Genomic DNA, 23925 nt, shown 5'->3' on the forward strand with positions numbered 1-23925 from the left:
TACTTTCTTTTTTACTGCTAAGCAGAAGAAAATACACAGTATCTGTAATAAAAACAGATTTTTTGAAAAGTAAAAGCACTAAGATAAATCCTACTGAAGAGATTTGAAAAGAGCATTTTGGAAATGAAGTTCATTTCATTACAATGATTTGTCTCCTATTCTAGAATGATACAAAGGAGAGAGTGTGCCTGGACACCCGCGAGAAAAAAGCATCAGTCTCCAAGTAAAGGAGTATATTCCTCTTTATTGAATAGCACAGAGAACCAGCCTGTGAAGCTAGCATAACTGGGGCATTGTGACACTAAGTGTGAATAGTACTGTCATCCTCAATATAAATGCTAGCAGGAAGTACCATGGTCTATTGTAATAGCTACTGGGGGATTCCACAAGGTCTTGCAGCGAAAGCACTGTGTTATCGTCATTGTTTATTATGTTCATTGGCAGATCTGAGGCATGGAAGAAGAGACCCTTTTACTCTGTGCTCTCTCTTTTTATGTTCATCTTTCATGCTGTGCATGTGTGACTAAATGTGAGAGAGGTTCTGCATGTGGAGGCAAAAGGGACTGGAAAAGAGTACTAAGGGACAGAGGATTTAATATAGGTCAGCTACACAGACAATTTATCTGTAGAGGCATTTAGGCTTGATCCTGCAATGAGACTTTTGGTCATACCAATACCTTATTCTGATACTGAATCAGGTGAACCATTTGTCTGCTCACTAGGGTTATGTCCAGACTACATTCCTCTTTCAAAAGAGGAATGTAAATTAGGCAAATCAAAATTGCAAATGAAACACAGATTTAAATATCCAGTGCTTAATTTGCATATTCGCATCTGAGCGCTTTTTTGAAAAAGGGTTTTTCGAAAGTGAAAGCACAGTCTAGATGCGGTTCTTTCAACCACCCCCCCTTTTTTGAAAGAGTCCTGAAAAAAAGGAGGAGTATGGGTTCTTTCGAAAAAGGGTGGTTTTTTTCCCCGAAAGAACTGCGTCTAGACTGTACTTTTGCTTTCGAAAAACTCTTTTTTGAAAAAGCGCTCGGACGCGAATATGCAAATATTTAAATCCGCGCTTCATTTGCACTTTCAATTTGCCTAATTTATATTCCTCTTTTGAAAGAGGAATGTAGTTTAGACTTGACTTAGGTCAGCTCCTATGTTCTTTGCATTGACTTGGATTAGTGATGCTCTCTGGCTTTGAAGACTGCTCATTCAGCAAAATTATCTTTTTTTTTATATAGGCTTTTTTATTTAGAAAATGGTGGCAGGCAGTATGAGCTAATGGACAGGTGATTGGACTGGAACTTGGAGAACTTTGATCTGCTGCAGCTCCTTGGAAAAGTCACTTTTTTCAAGGAAGATGGTGGATTCTTCATTTCTTGGCGTTTTGAAACCAAGGGTGGATACCTTTCTGGAAAAAATGCTTTACTCAGCACAAGTTACTGGGACACAGGGAAAACTGGATGAAACTAAAATTTTATGGCCTAGTGCATATAGGAGGTCAGAGCATGTGATCTATTGGACTTTTCTGGCTTAAAACTCTGTGAATCTAAAATATGCAAAGCCTTTTACAGTAATTTAAACAAAAGCTGTGCTTACAAATGCACTTTGTTTCACTGAAAAAAAAATTAGTTGAAATACTGTGTTTAGTTTTTGAGAAACAAAAGATAGATTAACTTTGGTGATGATTCCAGGAAGGGATCGAATTGGTTTTGGTTAAAATCAAGGTTTCAGGCTCAATAAAGGAAAATAGTAAATGTGTAGCACAAAAGACACAATGCTTGTTCATATTTCTCACAGAGGTTGATAGAGCGAGCTTGTTATTGTTTCATATATGTGATAATTCTGTCTCAAGGACAGCTCAGTTCTTTGCTTTTCCTGCCCCACTGTATGTAAATTGTTCAGACTGAGCCCTGTAATAGAAATTGAGTCGGGACTAATACAGTCTAATTTATAAATGTTTCCAGCTTATCAGTCATTACTTGCATCAAATTCTGCCCTTGAATACTCATATATGGCTCCTACTGAAGTCACGGGGAGCCTTGGAGGCACACATCTGAGGACAGTCCAAGGAAATTACGGATAAGACCGAGTACAGGAGCTTGCTGTGTACCAATAGGTATCAAATCAGTCCCTCTTATTAACTGGTATTAGAAAAGTACCTAAATGCTCCCACTGGCACTAAGGTTTCCTTGTATTAAGGTAATACTTTGAGGCATCTTCTTACCTGAAGATAAAACACACCTTTCTCACAGAATTGTCTGGGCTGTTCAATCTACAGCCAGGAACCTCTCTTTTGGCATTAGGTGCCTAATCTGCTCTTATGAGATTGGCTTAGACATCTGCCAAGCTCCACACAGACCATCAAGAAAGGAGAGGAAGACTCCCTTGTGACCTTTAGTCCCCCTCTGCCTGATGAGAAGGGATATGGACAGGTGTTATCCACCTCTCAGGGGAGTAAGGATATTAAGAAGCGGGTAACTAACTAATCATGTAGTGGATATAATTTGTATCGACTACATGATTAGTCAATTAGGGAAGGTGCTCTGTCCCAGCTGGCACCAGTCCAGGACCTACCCCCACTGCGGCTCTGCACTTTAAATGAGATAGGAGCTGGTTGCGCAGGGAGCCCGGCTCCTACTATATTTAAACTGCTTGAGCCGCAGCGGGGGGTTAGGTCCCGGACTGGCAGGAGCCAGGACAGAGCCAGGACTGTTGCGGCTCTGCATTTTGATCTGCCTTGCTCTTACTACATTTAAAATGCAGAGCCACAGTAGTCCCGGACTGGCATGAGCCAGGACTACTTGGTCCCAGCTCATGCCAGGTCCAGCAGTCCCTATCTGTGGCAGCCTGGGCTGGCTGTGGGCAAAGGTTGCTCTAGCAGCCCCTGTCTGTGGCAGCTGGGGCTGGCTGCGAACAGGGGCTGCTGCCAGAGCAGCCTTTACCTGCAACTAGCCTGGGCCGCTTTGAACAGGGGTTGCTTCGTGGCAGCAGCCTCTGTCTGGGGAGGGGGACTCGTTTCTTGCTGGGACTCACCATGAACAGGGTCTACTTCGTGGCAGCCTGTCTTACCCTTCCCCCCTGCTGCTGCCTCTAATAGAGGTAGCAGCGGGGGATGGAGCAGGGGACACCAGAGAGAAACGTTGTTTTCACGCCCTTGCTGCCTCTCATACAGATGTAGCAGTGGTGGAGAATGAGAAGTTGAGTTATTTGACTACCTGAAAAGCTTAGGCTTATTGGATCACCAGGTACTCGACTACCCACATACATCCCTACAAGGGAGCAGCGTTCCTTCTCAGCTGCAGGGGCACAGATTCACAGGTGATTCATCGGTCTCCACCAGTCAGTCAGCTCCTTGCAAGGAGCCCTGAGCCTCTGACTGGGCGGGCCTGATTAATGACCTGTGAAGCTGTGCTGCCCTGCAGCTTACAGGGAACACTGCAGGGGAGTGCCCTCACCACTGTATTATAGATCCATCTTTACACTCACTGGGCCAATTATTGAATAGAAAATGGAACAATTTCAATCTGGCCCACCAATGGGAGGATAAAGGGGGCAGTTGCCCAGTGATTCAAAAGGGCTCAAGGTTCCTGGCCATTGCTGCTGCTACCACCACAGGAGTTGCGGTGGCTGGACCCTGGGCTCTTTAAATTGCTATCAGAGTGTTGCATGTCACATTCTGGGTAGCTGTGCAGCCCCTCCCCTTCTCCCGAAAGTCCTGTCCCTTCTGGGAGCATACAGCTGGCCTCCCTCCCTCCTTGCTCAGGGGCACAGCAAATTTGTTGTCCTCCCCTGGTTTCAGTGTAAGACTGAGAATGACCCATTTCAGAATAGTCCAGAAGTAAGGGCACTCAGCTGTGAGGTGAGTAACCCCTGTTCATATCCCTTCTCTTGAGCCACAGGGTAGAATTAATCTTGGGTCTGCTGTATCCCAAGTGGTTTCCTCATCCATGTGGTGGGAGTTGAGTGTGCTCAGAGCACACCTGTGAGATAGGGCCCCACTGGCAAGATAAGCAGGGGAATGTTTACTTTCTCCTGGTTTGAAGATCCTGCTGGGGAGAAGGCATAAGATAGGCATTCAGGTATGTATCTGAGCTACACCATATATGGTCATAGGCAGCGGTGTAGGAGCATAAAGAGTTTTTGCAGTGAAAATGTATGGCCCTAAATTCATTTGGCCTCAGTTCCCCATCTGCAAAATGGGCAGATGTACATTAAACCTACCATACGCAAACATTATGAGGATAGATACAGGGAAATATTGAGAGATTCCCCAGATATTATAGTAAGGGAAGATATATAATTATTTTAAACAAATAAAAGGCAGAGTAACTAAGAATAATGGAAAGAAATAAAGGAAGGCATGATTTAGAACAGTGGTCCCCAACCTTTTGGGGCTGCCGGGCACCCGGGGGCGGGGCCACTCATGCGCCGGGCGCCTGGGGGCGGGGGTGGGGCCGCGCACACGCTCGGGGGCAGGGCAACCCATACGCTATGTGCCCGGTGCCGGTGGCACCCATGCGCCACACTCCCGGGGCCAGCGCTGTTCCTGTCCCACATGCCCAGGGGCAGGGATGCCCATACGCTGTGCGCCCGGGGCTGGCACAGCCCATGCACTGTGCGTCCGGGAGCGGGGCCGCCCATATGCTGCGCACCCGGGGCTGGCGCCGCCCCTGCACTGTGTGCCCAGGGGCGGGGCCGGCCCCGATCACTCGGTGGGCACACAGAAATGGCCCAGCGGGTGCAATGGGGCCCGCAGGCACTGCGTTGGGGACCACTGATTTAGAATGTTGTAAGATAAAATCTGCCTGACAAATTTGTTATTTGGTGGACTATTCTTCCAAGGGAAATGGTAGAAACCTTATCACTTTGAACTTTTGAAATTCAGCTGGACAAGAACAGCAGTTATATTATCAGGGAACATCTTGCACTGGTAGGAAGGCTTAATTAGATGATAGATTACTTCCATTGCTAGCTTCTCTGATCAAGTCATTACATACTTAAATATTGTAAGAATCTTTTCATATGAGAAGTGTCAGAAACAATTGTTGTAACCATTAAGGTCCAGATCCTCATACATATTTAGGCACCTTAGTGTCTCTGGGTATGTCTACACTGCAACACGATTTCGAAATAACTAGCACTATTCTGAAATAACTTAGTCCATGTCTACACAATAGGCATTTATTTTGAAATAGTGTCAAAATACTATCTAGCTTGAGGACTTCTTACTTTGACTTCTGTAAATCTCATTGTATGAGGAATAAGGGAAGTCAGAGGAAGCGTGCTCTATTTCGAAATAAGTGCTGTGTAGATGCTCCCTGTTTCGAAATAAGCTACACAATTGACATGGCTCAATTTGATTAGCTTATTTCGAATTAAGCTCTGCAGTGTAGACGTACCCTCTGAATTCTGTGGAAATTAGGAGCCAACAACCTTTGAGGGTTGGGGCCTAAGGTCTTCTGAAAATATGGTCCTAATTGCTTTGATAAGCTTGATAATTGTTCTATAAAATTATCTGATGGTCAAATTGGTAACTCATAGGTGGCAACGCCCTACTTAGCATTTGATAGGCCTCAAACACTGTGGGCAACACACATTAAAAAATAAAAACAAAGTAAAACAAACAAACAAACAGAAAAGCCACGGTTAAAAAGTGAGCCATTCAGAAGAGAGCTTAAAAATGTTTAGAGCTTCCTGTGTGGCTACTGGGAGGTCCATGTGCACAGCATCTGTAGGATGGAGCCCTTTGAAGCAGGGTTTAACAATTATGATACAGGAGGCAGAGTAATAACCCACCAGGGGCCCCTTCTATACCACATGAGTCCAGGATTTTAAAGGAAGATGGGTTTAATTAGTCTATCTTGCTAAAGACGCAGGCGTGACTCAATCAGTGATTTCTCAGTTTTTATACTCTCTACACTGATGGACAACGTCCTCTCTATGGTTACATCTACACTGCATGATTATTTTAGAATAAGCTATGCCAGGAGAAATACTCCAAAATAGCTTATTTCAAAATAGCGTGTTTACACTACAGGGAAGCCTGAAAATTAATCTCAGGCAGGCTCCTCTACTGTGCATGCGCTACCTGGATTAAGAGCCCCAGGAAGCACTGGAGAGTAATTACTTTGAATGGCCTGGGGGAGGAGGTATTTCAAAATTGCAGCAGTGGAGAATCCACACTACTGCTATTCCAAAATAGCTAGTTTGGAAGAGGCGTTACGCCTCAAGGAATAAAGTTTACAAATGCCGAAATAAGGTGCCCGTTATTTTGAAATTATCTTGAAATAATGGGCTAGCTGTGTAGATGTTCGCATAGTTATTTCAGAATAACAGACATTATTCTGAAATAACGCTGCTGTGTAGACATATCCTACCTGTCCGATTGCTGTTTTGGTCTGTAGCCTTTGAAGTGTTGGCCGTCTTTAATGTTCTGTCACTACTATTATGGTAGCTACCTCCCTTACTTCTATGGAGCTCATCCTCACACAGATGACTCTGCATCCCTTCCCAACTGTCTGAGTTCACTCATTTCACTGGCTCTGCACATGTAGAGGGAATCCCTCCACTGCTTGGTCCCATCCCCCTTTTCTCTCTATTGGCCGTGCTACTAGCCAAGAGGCAGGGGAGAACTGGGACTCCATCAATACAGAGACCTAAGGGTTTAATTTTTGAGTTAAGCAAAATCGAGGAAACACCATTTTCCCCCAAAAAATGTTTATCTTTTTTGAAAGGGCAGATCACATTTCTCACCTTTCTACCTCAACTGCCATGGCACTAAGTAGCCATTATGCAACCCTTTTTCCTTTTACTCATAGACAGCACAGAAGACAAACAAAAGCAAGTGTAGATATGGGGTAACTCTCACTCAGCCTTACTGCCAACGGAGAAGGGAAGCCACATGTATACACACCCTCATTCTAGGCTACCTTTGAGTTGAGATGTTTTTTCGGCAGTGTTCCCTGTAAGCTGTATGCTTGAGTGGACACTCGGGAGAAATTCAGATGCTGCCTAGTTGATTAGAAGACCACCCACAGCTAGATTTTTTTGTTTCTATTGGTGGTGCACATTCACACATGCCTTGGTTCACATAAAATTATGCTTCACATGGATGGAAAAATCCACATGTGGATGGAAAAGATTAGAGGTAATACTGCCTGTTGGTGCCATCCATTTAGACATTTCCTTAATGGTCTGCCTGAATGGAGCTTGATGTCAATGAGCTAAATGGGTGACACACATTCAGTTCTTTATAAAATATTTCCCTGGACTATAATTTTTCCTTGGTTCAGTTGCCACTGCTGCAGCAAGACATTTACCAGTCCCTCCTCTTGACTATAAGGCAAGAGATAGTCCATTAAATAAGGGACTTTTTTCCCTCCATTTGCATTGTTCTCCTCCCACTATATTCTCTCACTAGTTTTGCTTCTGTCCTCTGGGGGATTCCCAGAGCTGGTGAAGCTGGTGTTCAAACTTCAGGTAGGGTTAACCTTCCCAGCTAGCACATTTTTAAATGCTTTATTGTCTTTGTGCACACCAGGTGTGAAGTGATGTTTAAAAACCTGTTAATTAAAACATATTCAAACACCACTCATTTTTCCAGTGCATCTAAAGCTGACTGCAGACTCAGGAAGTCAACACTGCCCTTGGTTTGCTCACAGTGCAGTCATTTTGAAGGTCACCATCATAACTATAAAGGCTGGGAACATAATTTGTTTTTTTTAAGCTTAGCCACCAGTCCTGAAAATTGCTCCATATTAGCTTATCCTTGCATTCTCATGAAAGCCCCATTGATCTTGGTGCCCTTTTCAGGCTTAGAGGTATTGTCACATGGTACAGCTTGCAGCATCAGTATCTATATTTCTGCAAAAAGGTCTAGGGCCGGTCATGTAAATATATCAAGTGGGCTGGATCTGGAGATGGCTGTCTGGCATCGCTGTTGTAAAGCAAATCTAGTGTGTCCCAGTGCATTGCAGAAAACATTGAAAACCACAATGTATACCCAGCATTCTGTGAATATTTGTACAATGTGTTTTTAATACTGCTTTATTCCAAAGTATTGTGCTGTTATTATTGATTGTTACTGTGAGACATTAAACATTCACCATCAGATTAGTTTTAAGCTCTGAAGTGTCAGAAGACAAAGAGACTATACTGCATTGAATTCAGATGTGGAAAATATATTTTCAAGAGTTCTGGTTAGGAAGAGAATCATAAATAAAATATTCTGAGTGGCCATGTAAAAGTAATTTGAATACTGCTTTACTATTTATAGTGTCCTGAAGATCAAACCAGGACCAAGACCCCATTGTGCTTGGAGCTGTATAAATGTAGAGGGCAGCCCTACTTTTGAGAGTTCACAAGCCAAGAGCTAGTTATGTAAGCACTCTTTTTAAAACAATTGGGTCCTGATTAATGACTACGTCTCATAGGCAGCTACCGAAACAAATAAATAAGTCAGTGCATAGCTATGCATGTGCCAAAGTATTGGCAGGATGAGGACCTGTGCATGGACAAAACATGCCAGGTGGAAAGGGCAGATGGAAGACAAAAATTAAAGTAATAGGAATGTAAGATTGCATATAGTTAGGCAACTGGTATGCTGTGTGTGCTGCTTAATACACTGTACATAACACAATCTGTAACCATTCACCTTTGCTCCACCGACTATTTGTTTTTCCACCTGGAGTCTTTGGTCATATTTAAACTCTTGGGGGCACAGGCTGTCTTGTTACATTTGTGTCCAGCGCCTAGCACAATGGGGCCCTGATATGTGTTTGGGACTTCAAGGCACTGCCCCAATACAAATAATGACCAGTTTAACAATGTAGTTCTTGAGATTCTAGCTCTGTTTTAACAGTAGAGTACATTGGTGTCAGATATCTGGTTTGTACAGTTAACAGTTCTGAATGTCTTAGAGCTGGAAACCTAAGAGCACCAAATAATGCTATGTGTGTGACACTGGTAAGTACAGCACAGATGAGGTAGAAAGTGTGGGGAGAAAGTGTCTTATGTGATGATGACCAGGATTTATCAGGTTTGGTTTGGAGATTTTCCAAAGAGCAAAAAATTCATTAATAAATTGAAGTAATACCTATGAGCAACAGCAGAGTGTTTTCCATGTCTGGGCAGCTATTACAGTACACTGGAGATTCACAGCAGCTTCCTCTCTTTTCACACAACATTGATTGTTCATGTAGCTCGAGTATGGTGAGATTAAATAATACATTTTATCTCTGATACATACCCACACACAAGCACAAAGCAGCAATAGTGCCTAGAGACCCCATCCAATACCAGGGTTGCATTGCACATAGGGGGCACACACAGAATCTGCTCTGAAAAGTTTATATGCTAAATAGACAACAGGCGTAGGTAGAAGCAAGAAAGCATTTTTATCCCCATGTTACAGGTAGGGAACACAGGCACAGAGATTAAGTGTCTTGCCCTCATACAATTCTTTAATTTTTTTAGATGATTGTTGCTTATATTTCAGCAGATGGATATGATTTGGGGAAATGGGGACAGTGTTTTGTATTAACATTGAAGTATTCTTGGCAAATTCATATAATTTTGTGGACAGTCTTAGTTTAACAGCGACATGCTTGTATCACTTTGAACCTAGAGCTTTTGTGGAGCTGGAGCCCTCATGTGTCACTCACATTTCTTTGATTCGTTCCCCCTCCATTTCCCCAGGGAGCGAGCTTATTGGAACTCTCCTGTAGAATTCCAGAAGGCTGAATGGAAAGCAGTAGCTGAAACATTATCCTGCACATAGACTAATTCCAACACTTGCCACTGTTATGAGCCACTGACCTTAGGGGACTCTCTTAACTGTCAGTGCATTAAATTTCCATGCTTCCCAGGAAGGCTACTCAGTCAAATAGCTTTACCATGGTTAGGTTATCTGCAGCATTTCTCTCTTTCTGTCTCTATACTGTGTAAAGAAAAAATGCAGGTATTGCCCATTCTAGCTCAGGTAGTAGCCCTGTTTGCTCCTAAGTGGGAGACTTAGACTTGGGAGTGACTTCTGCACTGCAGCTTGCAGGCACGAACTGTTGGGTTGCAGAGATGATACTCCCAGCCACTCTACTGGGAGTGCTACCGAATACAAATCTTACAGTGCTCTAATGTAAGAACAGCAGTTGATGTTTCTAGCAGATTGTTTACCTCCAGCACACAAAGTGGACTTTAGGTTGCACTAGTCACCACTGAGGATAACTAGCCTCTGGGAGTTGCCTACTGAAATGAAATGTAATACCCTCTGGGGTGCTTTTTTATTTCACATCACAAATTATGTGACTAAAAAAGAATGCTTGAATACAGCCAGAGTCTCTCCCATTGACTTTACCGGGAGCTGGATCATGTCTGTTAGGTTAAAATTAGGATTTCAAACACAAAATGTGCATCCAGGAAACACAATCTTTTATTTTGGCTCTGTACTGTTGCATCTGTGTGATCCTCTTTAGTCCAGCGCCAGCCAGGTCCTGGCAACTGTTTCAGGAAGTGTCTAGATTGGGGATGAGTGTTTGATCTCATCTCACCTGGACTGAGATCGGGAGAGAAAAACTTTTCTGAGACCCCATAACCCTCCTCCTGCCTTTGCTCTGGTTTGTCCTTGTCCCTTGTCCCTTGGTCTGGATGGAGTTAATTAAAAAAACAAAACTAGGGTTTTAGTATGCAAGAAGATACTAGTCTCCTCTCTTTATGTCAGCTGTGCTTGTCTTAACTCTACAGGCAGTCCCCGGGTTACGTACAAGATAGGCGGGGGGCTGGACTCGATGAGGTCCCTTCCAGTCCTATTATTCTATGATTCTATAGGGACTGTAGGTTTGTTCTTAAGTTGAATTTGTATGTAAGTCGGAACTGGCATCCAGATTCAGCCGCTGCTGAAACTGACCAGCGGCTGACTACAGGAAGCCCGAGGCAGAGTTGCTCTGCCCTGGGCTTCCTGGAATCAGCCGCTGATCAGTTTCAACAGCGGTTGAATCTGGACGCCTGGGACAGAGCAGCTGGGGCGCTGCCGGATAGGTCCCCACAGCGCCGCACCTCGGCGCTGCAGGGATCAATCTGGCAGCACCCCAGCTGCTCTACCCCAGGTGTCCCTACGTCAGCCGCTGCTGAAACTGATCAGCGGCTGATTCCAGGAAGCCCGGGGCGGAGCAACTCTGCCTCCGGCTTCCTGTAGTCAGCCGCTGGTCAGTTTCAGCAGCGGCTGACTTGGGGACGCCTGGGGCAGAACAGCTGGGGTGCTGCCAGGTTGATCCAGTAGCGCCGAGGAGCGGCGCTGCGGGACCAACCCGGCAGCGCCCCAGCTGCTCAACCCCAGGCGTCGGGCGGCGAGAAAAGCCTGGTCTGCTGGGGTGTGGATGGAGCACACTAGTTGCACCCCCCCCCCAGCAGACCAGGGAGACGCGGACGGCGGGACCGCCAGGACGTGCCGCGGTCCTGCCCGCATCCTCCGCGGCTTTGCTCCGCGTCTCCCTGGTCTGCTGGGGCCCTCCCCCCCAGCAGACCAGGGAGACGCGGAGCAGCTTTTCTCGCCCCGGGAGAATCCTTGGGGCACTCCACTTAATACCGACCTCCGACCAGACATCGAGCTGTTGATCACCACCCATTGAGTCCGACAATCTAGCCAACTTTCTATCCACCTTACAGTCCATTTATCTAATCCTTACTTCCTTAACTTGCTGGAAAGAATGCTGTGGGAGACCGTATCAAAAACTTTGCTAAAGATAAGGTATATCACATCCACTGATTTCCCCATGTCCACAGAGCCTGTTAACTCATCATGGAAGGCAGTCAGGTTGGTCAGGCATGACTTGCCTTTGCTGAATCCATGTTGACTGTTCCTGGTCTGTTTCCTCTCTTCCAAGTGCTTCAAAATGGATTCCTTGAGGATTCCCCTCCAGGATTTTTCTGGGGACTGAGATGAGTCTGAGCAGTCTGTAGTTCTCTGGATTGTCCTTCTTCCCTTTTTAAAAGATGGGCACTACATTTGCCTTTTCTTGGACCTCCCTCAATCACCACAACTTTTCAAATATAATGGCCAGTGGCTCTGCAATGATGACATCTGCCAACTCCCTCAGTATCCTTGGAGGCATTAGATCTGGCCCCATGGATTTGTGTATGTCTAGCTTTTTTAAATAGTTCTTAAACTGTTCTTTCTCCATTAAGGGCTGTCCACCACCTTCCCATACTGTGTTAGCTAGTGCAGTAGTCTGGGAGCTGACCTTGTCTGTGAAGACTGAGGCAAAAAAAGCATTGAGTACTTCAGCTTTTTCCACATCATATCACTAGGACTACGTCTAGACTGCATCCCTCTGTCGACAGAGGGATGCAAATCAAGCATGTCGTAATTGCTAATGAAGAAGGGATTTAAATATCCCATGTTTCATTAGCATAAACACGGCCTCTGCTTTTTTTCGAAATGGAGGTTTTTGTTTTCTTAAATGGCAGTCTAAATGAGGTTTACAGGATCTGTCGAAAAAGGGTTTATTTTCAACAGATTGGCGTCTAGACTGCCATTTTTTTCAAAAAAGCTCCGTTTCGAAAAAAAGCGGCGGCCATGTTTATGCTAATGAAGCAGGGATATTTAAATCCCTGCTTCATTAGCAATTTCGACATGCCTAATATACATCTCTCTGTCGACAGAGAGGTGTAGTCTAGACACAGCCTAGGTTACCTCCCTCATCCAGTAAGGGTCCCACACCTTACCTGACCACCTTCTTATTGCTAACATGACTATGGAAACTTTTCTTGTTTCCTTTCACATCCCTTGCTAGCTGCAATTCCAACTGCACTTTTGCCTTCCTGATTGCTCCCCTGCATTCTCGAGCAAGATATTTATACTCCTCCCTAGTCATGTTAGCTTAGCCCTGCTAAAGTCATGCCCCACATCTTGCCATGGATTTTCTGTTTTCCTAATCCCCAATAAGCAGGAAACTAGACAAATTGCCTCAGTTTTGCAATAAGCCCAAGCACTTGTGCAGTAAGGTCCTCAGTGGGATGTGTGTCCTAGTGGTTAGATTCCACTCAACGGGGAGGGTGGTAGTAACAACCACTCCACCAGGGTGCAACCCCAGACCTAGGAGGGTCAGCAGCACAGATCCTTGGGGAGGGTTGTGGAACTTCTGTGTTACCCTTCCTGGGTCACTTCTTACCACTGCTCTCTCTGCTTCCAGTCCCAGAGAAGGAGAAAGAAAATAGAAAAGGGAAACTAACATGTCAGTCATAAACGGGCTCAGTACACAGTACTTAATGTCTTAGGGAGGTGTCCTGGACTCATTTTCTAAGTCTGTACTCCTCCCCAGCCTCCCCCTTCTGAGCTGGGTCACTCCAATTTCAAGCCTGTCTCCATTTGGAGCATGGCATGCAGAGTTGGAGGTGCGGGACTAGCTGGACCCAGAATAGTTTTTTAACTCCTTCCATACCTGTTTGAGATTTATATTCCCCATCACGGCTTGTAACTGGACTTAGGGAGATAGACATCTCAGTTTCTCCAGAGCCAAACAAACCCCTTTATAATAAGGGAAAGAAAAAGATGTTTCATTCCTTTCTCTAAGAGTTGGAACAACAGAATATACCAGAAAGGGCAGAATGAGGCAGACTATAAAAGCTTGCCCTCTTTATAGATCACTCACTGTCACACACACCAAGAAGATGATTTCCCACTGAAGGAGCAAAACCATGAAATTAAAGACAAACATCCGCAGGGTCTGTGGTGCAGGGAGAGAAAAATTAAGTTACAGAAGTTTCAGTCTCATGGTTTGTTAAAATAAAACAAACATAGGGATAGCAAAAAGCCTGTTCCCTGCCATCAAAGATTCCATGAGACCCTTTCCTTCATGAGCCATGGCAAATTACAAACAATAAAGTACTGCCTTCCCAGGGGTTGGCTTAATGAAAGAATTAGATCATCCTCTTTCAGGCATCGTGTCACTTTGGACCTTAAAGCAGTGGGCTAAGGGTAGCTTTGCCATTAAATAAATGGGAGCAGGAATGGGTCATAAGGTTGAGGATGCAGTAAGAGCGGCCAAGCAGTGATACATCCTATAAGAATGTTGTCTTCTCCAGTCTATCACATGGACTCAGATCAAAGATAAAGTAGTAAGAAGAACTCTAGTTTACAAGCACTGTTTGATTAAGGGTCTGCAAAGAAATATTTGTTTTCATTCTGGCACCTGACTGCTTTGTTTTGTTAAAAGATCAACACTTCCTTGAAAATAAATGGAGTACATGGTGGTAAAAAAGCATCTGGGGTTTCAGCCTCAGATGTGAATCCTGCCCAGATTTGCATGTCCTGTCTTTCTTTTCCAGTTTTCGCTTTCACTTTCATGTGAGCCTGACTCCTCCAGCCTTATGCAGGATGTAGTGTAACTTCTTCACAAGCAGTCCCATTGTTTTTCCATTGCAGCTACTCTGTGAGAGGCAGTGTGCTTCATTAGATAGAACACCAGCCTGCACCTCAGGAGACCTAATTTCTGTTCCTGAGTCTACCACGGGCCTGTGCATATCACTTCATGTGTCTGTTTCTCTCCTGCATTTTGCTTGGGCTGTAAGTTTTGGGGGACTCTTATTACCTGTTTGTGTAATACCACAATAGGGCCCTGATCTCAGTAGCACTCAGTGTGAATAAAGGTATCTAAATCTGGTCCTTATTATTTGTGTGGCACTTGGTGTGTGCCTTTGTTATTATTCCACCACTGGAGAGGAACAAAGGGAATTTATTTAAACAACACGGAATAATACTTTTGAAATAACCTTAAGAATTTAACACCATTACTAGTTATCATTTTATGTTGTAGTCCTATGGCAAGCCTTTAAGATTATAAATATTTCATTTCTTATAAGGATTGAATATTAAAGGGAACATTTAAGAGACAAAAATTCCACATAAAATAGATGCAGAATTGCCTGTTTTCCTTTATTTGACACACACTGCTAGTTGGAGCAAAATAGGCCTGTCAGTGTTAGTTTCCATCCTATTTTGGACTCTGCCCATAAGGAGGTCTCGGAAACAGCCATTTCCTACTCTGCAGTGAGGGGTATATGCTGAACCTTTTTAGTTTAGTGTGTACGTGTTTGTTTTTTGTGGACTTCATCCATTCCCAGCAACGATCCCAGAGTAAATAACTTTGGTAATGAATAGAGCTCTGTGATGAGAAGTGATCAGTAATAACCTCTTCGGGTCTTAAATGGTGCAGACTTGAACTCTGCTGGATGGGCCTTATCTGGCAAGGTCAGAATTGTGACAAAATGTTTATCTGAAAGAGGAATCTGATGCTGATGCTATAATCCACTGACTGACAAGCTGCTGACAGCCTTGCACACTGCTGTTCAAAGTGCTTTCTCATGTAGCAAAAGCATGCCTCTGATCCCTTGTGTGATAGCTTCAGTCAGTCTCTTCTGAAAGCTTTCTCTTACCTGACACTCAGACTCAAATAAGAGGACCCTTGTTAAATAAACTTAACAGCACCTCGAATTTGGGGCCAAAGTTAAAGCAGTTAAATTGATGTGTGTTGTAAGGATTCCATGTTTACTTTATGTTTAAGTTTATGTTAACATTTAAACCATTCAGTATATCTGAGGTTTAGAGAACTAGTTCATGGAGAATGAAAGCATGAAGCTCTTATTTGAAAAGGATGATGAAATAATACCAACAGGAAAGTTTGGTGTTTCACTAGTGTTTTAACAATTTGGGAACATTGTTCACTATGTTACTGAAGCCTCTCTCAAAATGTCTATTCCTATTTCCTTTCTGTTGTCTTAGCTAGTGGGTGCTGCATGCAGCACTCCATAGGGAGAAAGTGCCCTGAATAATGACAATAAGGCAGGGTACCTTAGACTGACCACCAGGAAAAATGTCACTGCACCCTGTGAACTGATCTGGGGTCTTCCCAAAACATAGTGGCTAAGGTTTTTTTTTTTAAATCAGGAACCTGAAGGCTAGTTCTGTGGTTGTGAGGGTTCTTTGAATAACCTGTGATCTTAGAAAAAAAAATAGTAATAGGCTTTTAGCCCCAAATGGTGTTTTTGCTTTGGTGTTATTTCCAGGGTATCTTTGAAAAGGAAATGGCTAGAAACTTACATTTTAGAAAGAAAAAGAAAAGCTGAGAGTTCTCCCTTAGATTATGGCTACACTATGTGCTTTGCCGGAAGAGGCAATGCAAATGAAGTGCGGATTAGCATTTTCTCGTGCTTCATTTGCATAATTTCTTCTGGGCCGTTTTTGTGCAAAACCAAGCAATGTGGACGTTTCCTTTTTGTGCAAAAATGCCTTTTTGTGCAAGATCATTATGTTTCCCAGGGAGATGCATAAGGATCTTGCGCAAAAAGGGGTTTTTGCGCAAAAAGGAAATGTCCACATTGCTTGGTTTTGCGCAAAAACGGCCCAGAAGAGATTATGCAAATGAAGCACGAGAAAATGCTAATCTGCACTTCATTTGCATTGCCTCTTCTGGCAAAGCGCATAGTGTAGCCTTAGCCTTACAGAGTCTGTGGATGGGGGAGCATAAGAAGTTTCCTGGCCACACCCCTTCTTAAATTTCTGAAGTGGCCCCCTTTTAAAAATTATTGCCCACCCGTGCCTTAGGGTTTATTTATTATTAAAAGGAATTTTGCTTCCATTCACCTGGATTGGATCAAGATAATGAATTATTATTTCTGTCCAGTGTGAAGTACCCAGCCATATTAAGATAACTCTGTATTCCAGGAAAGGGAAGTAATTCTGTATTTCTAATATTTGTGGTCTTAATAAATACAGAAGTGCTTTTAGATTCAGCAAAATGCAGGACTATGTAGCACTTTAAAGACTAACAAGATGGTTTATTAGATGATGAGCTTTCGTGGGCCAGACCCACTTCCTCAGATCAAATAGTGGAAGAAAATAGTCACAACCATATATACCAAAGGATACAATTAAAAAATGAACACATATGAAAAGGACAAATCACATTTCAGAACAGAAGGGAGATGCGGGGGGGGGGGGGGGGGGGGAGGAAGGAGGGTAAGTCTCTGTGAATTAATGATATTAGAGGTGGGGAAAGTTAGATGTCTGTGAGCTAATGGTATTAGAGGTGATAATTGGGGAAGCTATCCTGGTAATGGGTAAGATAGTTGGGGTCTTTGTTCAATCCGCCCCCCCCCCCGGAGAGTATCGAATTTTAACATGAATGACAGTTCAGAGGATTCCCTTTCAAGTGCAGATGTAAAAGGTCTTTGTAGAAGAACACAGGTGTTGAAGTCGTTGAGACAGTGTCCTTTCTGGTTGAAATGGCAAGAAATAGTTTATAGGAGACTATGGGTCTGTCTCCCAGAGCCTCTTGGAGTATGGTATCCTGTTCCAGTATAGGCTGTAGTTTATTGATAATGTGTTGGACAGGTTTAAGTTGGGGGTTGTAGGTGATGACAAGTGGTGCTCTATTGTTGGTTTTCTTCGGTCTGTCTTGAAGTAGATGATTTCTAGGTATTCGTCTGGCTCTTTCAATTTGCTTTTTTATTTCTCCGGGTGGGTAGTTGAGATTTATAAATGCTTGGTAGAGATCCTGAAGCTTCTGGTCTCTGTCAGTGGGATTAGAGCAGATGCGGTTGTATCGAAGGGCTTGGCTATAGACGATAGATCGTATGGTGTGTTCTGGATGGGAGCTTGAAGCATGTAGGTAACTGTATGAGTCAGTGGGTTTTCTGTAGAGAGTGGTGTCTAATTTTCCATTGTTGATTTGTACTGTGGTGTCCAGGAAGTGGACCTCTCATGTAGAATGGTCCAGGTTGAGGTTGATGGTGGGGTGTAGGTTGTTAAAATCTCTGTGGAATATCTCCAGTGTTTCTTGGCTATGCGTCCAGATCACAAAAATGTCATCGATGTAGCGTAAGTAGAGAAGGGGTGAGAGGGGACGGGAGTTGAGGAAACGTTGTTCTAGGTCAGCCATAAAGATGTTAGCATATTGTGGGGCCATGCGTGTACCCATGGCTGTGCCGCTGATCTGGAGGTATAAGTTGTTCTCAAACTGGAAATAATTGTGGGTGAGAACAAAGTTACATAGGTCTGCTATCAGGTTGGCAGTGGTGTCCTCTGGGATAGTGTTTCTAATTGCTTGTAATTGCTTACGCTACATCGATGACATTTTTATGACACAGAAACTATCCACTGGAGAATGAACAAAGGGAGAAAATCACAATTAATGGGTAGGAATGTATTGCACTGGGGTGGGAAAACAGTGACAAATCTGACTGTACACATTTCTAAAACATAGATCATCCTGGTTCAGACTAAATAATTGGACTCTGTTCCTGCTCTCCTCGGTGTCGGGCCTGATGAAAGGAGCAGCTGCCATGTGGCCTGGCAATTCCAAGGGATCCTAGAGGCCTGGCTGTTGATGCCACTACAGCATCCCTTAAATCGCTGCTGGACCCTGCTTGGCATGCTGGACAGCCCCGGGCAGCATGCTCCATACAGGCAGGGCATGCTCCGAGTGGTGTTGAAGATAGGCTGCCCCCTCTTCCACCTGAGGCCTCATCCCTTCTGAGAGTGCGGAGTCAGGTCCCCCTCCCTTGCCCAGGGGCCTGGTGAGTCTGTTGGCTTGTCTGACTCTTACAGTAGCATACCGAGGAAGTGCATGATATTAGAAAGTTGTGGGGAATTGAGCAATATGTTATCACTATTCACATGTAATACCATTCTGATTGCTTGTGAATTATAACAGTCAGCCTGAAAAAGGATGTACTGCTCACTTGGAATGTCATGTTTGAAATACATAAACACTCGAGTTTTACAGCATTGGCTTATCTGTCTAATTCCAGAGCCATTGGAACACATTTTAGGTCTTTAGTACTGAATCCAATGAGACCTCTGTAGTATGAACTACTAATGTGCCTCTGAAGGGGGCTGATTGACTTCAGTAGGAGCAGAATCAGGTCCTATACCAATCAGGTATGCAGTAGTTAAAACACTGTCTATATCTCACCCACACTGTGAGTAAGACATAATATTATACAATGGCTTAGTAACTCATAGGCCAACCTGGAAGTATTGTATTACACAGGCCTCTTACTTGTATTCCTACAGATGGGGCTTCACCCGGCTGACATTGCCAGTGAGAAAACTCATTGAAGCATGATTGGTCTCTAAGGTATACCATCCTTAAGCAGTGGTAACTGATACTTCTTTCAGCCTCTTTTTTAAAACAAGCATATTTTTCTGCCAATTAATGCACCATCTGATTCACAATGGAGTTTTCAGGTGAAGGTTTTTCTACTTAAAAAACAAGGAATAGTCTAGTAGCACCTTAAAGACTAATAAAACGTGTAGATGGTATCATGAGCTTTCATGGGCACAACTCACTTCTTCAGATGAGTGGAGTATTGAAATTGAAATACTCCATTCATCTGAAGAAGTGGGTTGTGCCCACGAAAGTTCATGATACCATCTACATGTTTTGTTAGTCTGTAAGGTGCTACTAAACTATTCCTTTGTTTTTAAGTTTTTCTAGTTATAGACTAACTCGGCTACCCCTCTGAGGTGTTTATACTGTTACTTTTAACCCTATTGCGTGTATTGTCATTGTGCCATGGGCCAGTATCCCAAAACAAAGCAATGGTTCCTGCCAGAAGGGTTTATAATGGCTATGGGAAATCAATAATAGTGAGTGGGCCACATGAGTGGCCCTCCTTCATCTCAGTGGGCCCCATGACTAGTGTGGGAGGGGTGTGAGCTGCAACCGTGGATCCCCTGCCTATCCCTCTTCCCCACATGCCTCCTGTGTACTGGAGCACTGTAATCTCACACTTCCTGCTCCTCGCTCTGCCTCCCAGCACTTTCAGAGTGTCATAAATTGCCTGATTTGTGCTCTGTCCCTGCCCCTTCCCCTCTCCTCCTCTCAGAGCTTGAACAGCCATCAACAGCTGATTTGCAGCATTTCAACTCTGGGAGGAGGGAACAGAAAGGAAGGATTCATGGTACTCTGAAATTGCTAGGAGGGAGGGGGAAGAGTAGAAAGTGCAGAGCTCCAGTGTGTGAGGTGTGGATGGGGGAGGAGGACAGACAAAGTGGGTTGCAGGTGGCCCACCACTGGTTTATAGTATAAGACAAAAAATAACATATAAATACAGAAAGACTGACATGATGTGACAATCCAGAATGACAGGCAAAGGTCTCAGCATGTGTAGGCGTAATGATAAAGGGGAGTTTTAAGGAGGGACTTGAAAGAGAATACTGTGTTAGTTTTGTGAATATTTATGGGGAGCTCCTGCTATGCAAGGGAGTCTGCATGGGAGAAAGCATGAAGGTGCTTATTTTAAATTTCACTTGTTGGTTAAAAGGATATTTTCATTTAACCTGCCAAGATGACTGCCACCAAAATGGTGTAGATGTCTTATTTTGTAAGTTAATTGAAATCTCCAGTGAAGAAGACATTATAATGCCATTATGTACTTTAGCCCATACATAATGCTTTGCATGTTGCCTTAGTATGTACAAGACATACCAAAGGTTCAGCCTTACAAACCCACAAAATTGAGATCATAGGGACTACTTCTGAGTACATTTTACTGATGTGTGTGACTGGGATCTATGATTATATTGTACACATTATTTAGGATCAGATTCTCTGCCTGTGTAATGGATAACAGTTTCACTGCCTTCAGCTGAGTTGTGGTCATTTACACCGGGAATTAATTTGGCTCTGTAAAACAAAAATGCATTTATGATTTTATTGGTTTATGATGGTGCATACATATCCACGTGTAAATCCCCATCCCATGACTATCTTGTTTTGCAATGATAGTTTTTAATTATGCTACTTTGCTTTTTGGAAATTCCCTGCTCTGGCTTTCCAGGAGAGAAGAGACAATGCGATAGCTATGTTGTCTGTTTTTTCACCTCAGAGGGAGGCAACCAATTAACAGATTTCCTCAAATTACTGCCAACATGAAATCTTTTTAAGAAAATTAAAAAGTTACTTTTTTATTTCAAGGAATTCTGCCAGGTTTTGGAAACAGTGCAGATGCAACTTAATTTTCATTAATGATTTTCAAGGTATTTCTCTTTTATTTATTGCCTGGTTAGTTTTATGCTGAGCTGTTGTCACAATATTACGATATTTGACACAACAGATAAATATGTGGCTGCTGTCCCAAGGCCCTCTTGAAAACATGCTTGTCAGAGTTTGTACGTCCAAATTGGCTCTGTTTTAGCTTACGTATCAACTTAATATGGCTTTTGTTTTTGAGGACAGACTGTGTACATAAGTGCACATAGACTTGTGTTTAGACACCTCTTCCATCTCTAACTAATCTAAACCATCTTTGAAGGAATCATCCACCTTTCTGCCACGTTCTTAAGCTAACTTTCATCGAGTTGCTCCATAGAGTCTGATGATATTTTTCAAAATCCAAACCAGCTGCACTGTTCTGAGTTGTCGGCAGACTGATAAATCAAGATTCTTTTAACTTGGTTAACTGAGTGGAATGTGTCTCTTCTGGAGGAACTGTCAGTTTAACTAGCAAATATACTCAGTCACATCTGGGCCAGTCTGATTATTTCTGCGAGAAGTGTTTTCGAAAAGAAGAGAAGGAATGTGCCTTCTCTTCTTGGTATTTTTTATCTACCTTCAGTTCCAGTCTTTGACATGAATGAAGAGTGTTATCACATCACTACTCAGTCTTCTTAGAGAGTTGTAATCAATATCCAATGAGATGCCCCATGGTTGGTTTAAGGTAAGGAGAAAATTTTGGGGCTCATTGTGATGGAGTTGTTTTGAATAGGGCAAGCTGCCAGCAATAAGCAAGCTCTACTTAAACTCTTACTATTTGGATGGCAATATTTCATCATTCATTTTATAGTGCTGAATCTCCCTTTTTGAAGCAACACTCTCATTTCATAGATTTCTTTAATCTTTCTCAGTCTGGGCTGAATTGTTTGTGACAATATTTGACTAAGGGTGTGTCTAGACTACTGAGTTTTGTCGACAAAAGTGGACTTTTGTCGACAAAACTATACCTGCGTCTACACTACCGCTGAGTTCTGTCGACATAATGTCGACAGAACTCAGCAGTTTTGTCGACGCTGGTAAACCTCATTTTACGAGGCATAACACCTTCTGTCGACAGAGTTCTGTCAACAGAAGGTGTTATTGCCTGTAGGGTTGCGTCTAGACTACAGGGTTTTGTCGACAAAGCAGCTTGCTTTGTCGACAGAACTAAATGTGTCTAGACACTCTATGTCGACAGAAGTTTTGTCGACAGATACTGTCGACAAAACTTCTGTCGACGAAACCCTGTAGTCTAGACGTACCCTAAGAAGGAAGTGATGCTTAACAGACAGGGGAAGCATTTAGGAATGGATGGAGGAGATACCTGCACCAAATATTGAGGGTATATGCCCTCCAAAATAATTCTAAGTCTTCTAATCCAATGCAATCCATCACTGTTCTTTAAGTTTGCAGTAGTGTGGGTATCGATGAAAAATCCAAAATTTGCCAAAATTTCCTTGCTGTGCTACCTAAAATATCAACTTTTTCACATACTCAAGACAAGAAATTACTGTATGGTATCAGTGGGCAAATGTTAACTTTTTTTAATAGTCAAGTTCACTGCAACCATGATTTGCAGTGCCTTTCAATAGCAGGCTGTGTCCCTTTATCTCTAACATAAACCTTATACCTTTCATGCCTTTCTCGCCAGGCCTAATGTGTTTTATCAAAGATATCCTTGAAGTCTTTCTGTCAACTTTAATTAGTATAGAGCCATAGTTGCCTACCTGATAAACAGGAAATACTGCTGAGAGTCAACACACTTATAGAAACATAGGGCTAGAAGCAATAATGAGAAGCCATGAAGTCCAGGCCTCATCCCATCCTCTTTGGTGAGGCAGAAGCAAATACACCTAGACAATCCTTGATAGGCAGGCCCACCAACAGGGGAGAAAAAGAGGATACTTGCTCCAGGGCCTGGCGATTCAGAGAGGCCCAGGTCTGTTTATCTCTAGATATCTTATCTCTGTGCCATGCATTCCAGGTGTTAAGATGGATGGTGGGAGAGGGGCAGCGGAGGAGGCACACACCACAGCCTGGGTAGCTGTGAGGATTGATTGCCCCCACCCTCATCCCTTCCACTTAAGACCCTGCCTTTTCTGGGAATGGGGAGGCTGTTGGCTTCCCTGCTGACAGGTGTTTGTACAACCTGTTCTTAAAAGGCAGGGATTCCACAGCCTTGCTTGGAACCCTATTACAGTACTAAACTATCCTTATAATACTAGCCAATTAGCCCGTCATAAGACGGGATTTTCAGGTCTCTCCTCCATGTCGGTCTTCTCTTCTGAGCCTCCGGTCTCTCGCTTCGTCTCTCTCTCTCTCTTCCTCCTACGGCCTCCCGCCCTGTCCCCAGCTCTCCTCCGCCTTCTGCATCTCTCTCTGTCTCTCTCTTTCTCTTCTCCTCCCCCTCCTGCCTCTTACTCGGGGGATCGCGGAGCCCAAATGGCCTTTTGGGCTCCGCACTCCCCGTGCTGCATGGGGAGCATGGAGCCCAAACGGTCGCTTGTGCCACTTACTCCCATACGGCGGCCCGGCTGAGCGGCGCAGAAGTTAGCTGAGCACCACGGTGGGAGGCAAAGTGGGGCGGTGACGTTCACAGCCAGGGGGCAGGGCCTGGAGCCACTGTCACGCCACACATCACTGCCCCAGCCCCCTTCCCCTCCCGCCATGGCGCTCGGCTGACTTCTGCACTGCTCAGCTGGGACACCACGGGGGAGCAAGCGGCTGTTTGGGCCCCACACTCCCCATGCAACACAGGCTGCCCAGAGGGAACAGCCAGCATTTCAGGCAACAGCGCCACCCAGAGGGAACAGCCAGCATTTCAGGCAACAGCGCCGCCCAGAGGGAACAGCCAGCATTTCAGCAACAGCGCAGCCCAGAGGGAACAGCCAGCATT

At 44.0% G+C, this 23925-nt stretch overlaps 1 protein-coding gene across 2 annotated transcripts in view; it reads left to right on the top strand.

The window, feature by feature from the left end:
• Window positions 1-23925, top strand: part of SEMA3D (semaphorin 3D) — a 203824-nt gene that overhangs the window by 24330 nt on the left and 155569 nt on the right. Inside the window, exon 2 of one of the 2 annotated variants that reach the window (XM_014570492.4) lies at window positions 19067-19130. The exons of the other annotated variant lie outside the window; for it this stretch is intronic. The gene's annotated coding sequence lies outside the window, so the exon portion shown is untranslated. The remainder of the gene's footprint in view (window positions 1-19066; window positions 19131-23925) is intronic. 2 annotated transcript variants of the gene reach the window in all.

The sequence above is a fragment of the Pelodiscus sinensis genome, chromosome 1, assembly GCF_052426305.1.
Source record: "Pelodiscus sinensis isolate ZL-2025 chromosome 1, ASM5242630v1, whole genome shotgun sequence".
Taxonomy (NCBI): domain Eukaryota; kingdom Metazoa; phylum Chordata; order Testudines; family Trionychidae; genus Pelodiscus; species Pelodiscus sinensis.